Source organism: Coenobita brevimanus, chromosome 70, assembly GCF_032717465.1.
Source record: "Coenobita brevimanus isolate Jiangsu-jjx chromosome 70, ASM3271746v2, whole genome shotgun sequence".
NCBI classification, from domain to species: Eukaryota; Metazoa; Arthropoda; class Malacostraca; order Decapoda; family Coenobitidae; genus Coenobita; species Coenobita brevimanus.
The window spans coordinates 29,401,314-29,406,313 of record NC_137023.1 but is presented as its reverse complement, the minus strand read 5'-3'; positions in this window follow the sequence as shown (position 1 = coordinate 29,406,313).

Here is a 5,000-nt window from a genome sequence, read left to right as displayed (position 1 = left end):
GCGATAATATGCTCTCTCTCTCTCTCTCTCTCTCTCTCACACACACACACACACACACACACACACACACACACACACACACACACACACATACAAAGAGAGAGAGAGAGGGAGAAAGCTGAACAAGGAAAAGGTCTCAGGAAATTGGATGAAAAAACTGCCCTGAGTGGGAAAGAAAGACATGAGAATATAATAAACCTCAGGATAAGAGGATAAGGGAGGACAATGTACTTAGAGGTGAATATAAAAGGGATGAGAGGATTGGTGATAATTTGCAGAATATCTATAAGAATGAGGAGAACAGGGGAAAACGCATGAAGCACAGGAGAAAAAACACACTGCCGGAAGAGAGCAAGACTGTCGGAAGCAACGATAAAAACTACAGAATACGAGAAAACCGCACGAGGATGGTTAACAAGGAAGAAGAAAAAGGAGAAAGGAATTGCTACAGAGAGTAAGTTCATTAGCCCCTCAGAAGACTTGGTAAAAGAGAAGACATTCATTCATCATTGTCATCAATCACAAAATGCCATCTTCCCCATTAGGAACCTAGGAGCCCGGGGCTAAGGCATGTTGGTCTGACGAGGCCATTTAAGATGAGAGTGACCAGCCTCACTCATCCCTGGAGGTGGCATTACGTAGAACAATAACCCAACCATCCCTTGGATAGTAAAACTTCACCGGCTCAATCCGTAATTACCCACCCTAAACCACCAGGTGCCAAAATTTGGTTATATGGTTACCACCCAGCGTAGTAAATGGTTTCCTGGTGTACAGGAAACTATTTGGCTTTGTCCTCAGTTGTAGAATTACCCACAGGCAGAAGGGAAGAAGGGAAAGATTGAAGAGGCGAAGAGAAGAGAACCAGAAGAGGGAATGTAAGTCACCCGTAGGCAGAAGGATGAGGAAAGAAATGAAAGGAAAGAAAGTCAGAGGATGGAAGGAAAGAAGGAAGGAGGAGGAAGAGGCAGTACACCCGAGAGCAGCACTACATCGAGTGCGGCGTGGATGGTGAGCTCCCCACCTACCACAGGAAGACACTTGAACAAAATAACAGGAATATGTAACTAGCTAGAGCAATGGTCAAATAGCAGGATACCTATAAGGGTCAAGAACGAAAATAAAAATCAGAAAATATATCTAAAGGAAATAAGAGCAGCAACAAGACCAGACTTGAGAAAAAGTTTGGTAAATTACTGAGAGGAAAGAGTTCAGTAAGATTACTGAGAGGATACGAGGATGTATAGGATACAAAGAGGAAACCACTAAAAAATACTAAAACGAATTAATTAAAACAGAGGAGACAGCGAAAGGCAGAGAAAAGAAAAGGTAAAGTAATTAGTCTGATTAAGAAGGACAGGTACGGGTAAGCCACGAGAAACATGAGGAAATATAGGATGCTTTAAACTCAGTGATAATACCTAATGAAATCAGAACTGCAACGAAATGACTAGTAAGAGAAAAAGTGAAATAAAAGATTGAGAAACTGGCGAAAGGCTGACAGTATTACCTATGGGAATTGGAAGAATGTTGTAATAAACCTCAAACATAAATACACTTATATAATGAAGGCTAACTTACAAGGTTGCTGACAGACTGTAGGAGGAACCTACTTGGACAGCTAAGCCCCGCGGGACAGAGAGAGAAAAAAGAGAGTTACACAATAACTAACTAAAAGAATGATGACTAACAGTAGATAATGAAGCAAGACATTCGTGAAAGATTGAGAGTTTATGAACTGGATAAGCAACGTTCTTTAAGAAGTAGACAAAACCACATGTAATATTAAAAAGAAATGTATTAAAAAACTAATATTAAAAAATATAATAATAAAAGAACTGAGCGTTACAACAACACCGATAAGAATACAGTACATTGCAGGAAGTAAAACGAAAATGCATGTAAGAATATGAAATCAAAATGAATCAGGAGTGATACTAAAGAATAACATCTATGTGAAAAACTGAGACTGAACGGACGGTCTAAGCAACGTGAGGTGAGGACTTAGGGAAATTCCACAGAGATGATGAAAGTAGGAAAAATCACGGACTACAAATAGAAAATTAGAGAAGGTTTGAAATTTAAAAAAAGTTGTGATTGATGACACTCCCTGAGGACATTGGAGCGGATAGGGGAGGCAGAGTTGGGAAATCGATAAAAAAGTATTAAAGGTTTTCTACACTAACTGCATTGCAAAATATTAAAAGACGAAGCGGACAGGAAGAAAAGAATGTTGTAAAACTAAAATTACTGGACAATTAATCTTTACAGAATTGAAGAAATTGGATAAAGGCAGAAGGAAAATGCCAAAAGAATTAAAGAATAACTGGAAAAAGAGGAGAGAATGTGAGAAAGAGGCTGACATAAAGAAACAAGATCCTTGGTAGCAGAAAGACTATTGCAGGAAGGGATATGAGTGGCCGAGATAGGAAATGAGGATTTAAAGTCGCAGGAGAAATAACCGAGAGAGAGAGAGAGAGAGAGAGAGAGAGAGAGAGAGAGAGAGAGAGAGAGAGAGAGAGAGAGAGAGAGAGAGGTGGGGGGGGGGGGAGTTTGGCAAAAGGGGAAAATATGAACAAACAAGCAGCATTAGCATTATGAAATTACGGTTCAGGCATAATAAAATCACCTAACAGAAAGATGCAGTGTCCCAGGAAGGAAAGCGTCAAAACATGAGATGCACGAAATAAAATATGGATGAGCATGTAGGCTAAAGAGAGGGAATACAAGTGGATGGGACGCTTTGGGGAGATAAATTGGCTGAAGGAAATAAATGTCTTCAAAGCAGTAGTTGCTGTGTGGATTAGCATCACTGACTGCCCTAAGCTGTTTTCTCACGATTATCTCCAGGTTTCAGAATATCACTTTGTGAGGGTGTCCATCTACCCCGCATAGTATTTGGCGGTAAAGTGAATACCTAGGATAACACCTAGGGAGAGGTAACTTTGGTACCCTAGTTAATGATGTAGTGCCCTTGTTTCTTGTGATACTGAATGAGCTAACCAGCCACAGGACTCAAAAGCCCAGTGTTACAAAGACGTGTAACGTTACACCATGGTTTAGTACCTCGTGGCCTCTACCCTCACTTTTTACCTTTAGAGAACCAAACTAATTAAAGATAGAGAGGACATGAACTTATGGAGGCCAGTGTATGACAAAGAAAAACAAGACACAGCGGCAGGAGGAAGATATCAGAACTTTAAAAGAACAGAAACGAATACAAATTTTAGAAATGATAGAAATTAACAGAATGCAAATGGGAGTCTGAGAATACCAGAAAGCTGAGCAGTAAAAATCGTGCGGAAAGAATTGACAACAAAATGAGAAAATGTAAAAGACAAAAGCACGCGAAGAGCTGGCATGAAACTATTAAACAAAACAGGCGAAAACTAAGCAGAAGCAGACAATAGCAGTGAAACGATTACTGTTAAAGAAATATTTGAGTGCATTTCCAATTACACATAATAATAAAAGAACAACACAAGTAGCCTCTCCCAATTATGCTCGTGAGAGCATGGTATAATTCTGCTGGACAGGAAAAGTAAAGAAAAGACCAAGGAAGATGAAGCAGGATAAAAGATACTGCAATGAAGGAGGAAGGAAATGAAGTAGGAAGAAGACAGAAACAAGACTAAGGGAACGTAAAGGTGATCCCACTTCAAATGAGAACAGGAGCCTGGCTCCTGCTCTGTCCTTGTGTGTGTGTGTGTGTGTGTGTGTGTGTGTGTGTGCTTACCAAACCTGTTTCAGAAGTGCATGAGCCAGAGGGAGATATCAATTACCGTAAGCATTTATTTTACGTCCAGGTAAAACTAGAACATATGTTTACACGATAGCTGCCAGGAAATGGTAGAATGTGAGTGCCTTCTGTATATTTGGGTGGTGTGATGAGCAAGGAGTAGGAGTTTGTGGGACGAAAAACATGAACGGAGTACTACAGGGGAGAAAAGGCTGCTTGTTCACTGAGTGCAGCAATAAGGTGTAAAAGCAATCTTCGATATCTATCTATCCATCAATAGCCAGACGCCTTAATCCCCGCAAGGGGCTTTACAACCAAATCGTTTTTCTTGTCGCCCTGTATCCTGCCATTTCGCTGCCCCTCTTCCCCACCCACACCACCTTTCTCATGTACCACTCCACTCCGCTCCTCCATCTCATTCTCGGTCTCTGCCTCCTCCATACCCCCTCCACCTCACTCACATACATTCTCCTAGCTAGTCTCACACTCTTCATCCTTTCCACATGGCCAAACCACCTCAGTGTATTTCTCCTAATAAAGTACTGTGCATCACATCCTCATCCTCACCACAACGCTCCTCTACGTAACGTGTAATGCATATTAGTGTATGACTGGTTTGTGTTAGCAATGTATATGCTTATATGTATGGCTCTTGTATGATATAGTTGCACGAATGCACAGATACCCTTTGCAAGATTTCCTGTTGTGAACGGATTACAGCATTTTGGAGCTTACCGAAAAGCGCCTGTCACATGCTAGCGTATAATCGTCCCTTAGTTTCTCTTCCAGTGATAGTAACAGTTCAGAAGTAGGCTAGACACCTACAGGGGAGTAGGAACCAGCAGTACTCACTGATCAGTATATTATCAAGACGTCGCTGGAGGAGTTTTGTAGCCCAGAGTTCCTGTGATTGTCCTGTCAACACTCAGCTCCTGCTGCACTTAACCTAGCTGAGCATCGACATTTAAATGGTGGCATTAGTCAAAGACTCGCCTTCCCTTCCACACGGTCTGCCAAATTTCTTACTACTTTTTCCAAGTTTAATGCAGTCATCCCTTCAGCCCGCCTCACCCAGAGGGGCATGTGCAGTTTGACGTTTGAAGTGACGAGGCTGTGGCGTCGACCCTGAATGGAGTCCACTCCACCTGCCTGGCTGCTGCGGCATTTGGTTTCGACTTTACCCTGAGCCACCTGCGTCCAGACTTTCACCCTAATTACAGGGTGAATGAATGGACTCACCTACAAAGACAATTGAAACAGC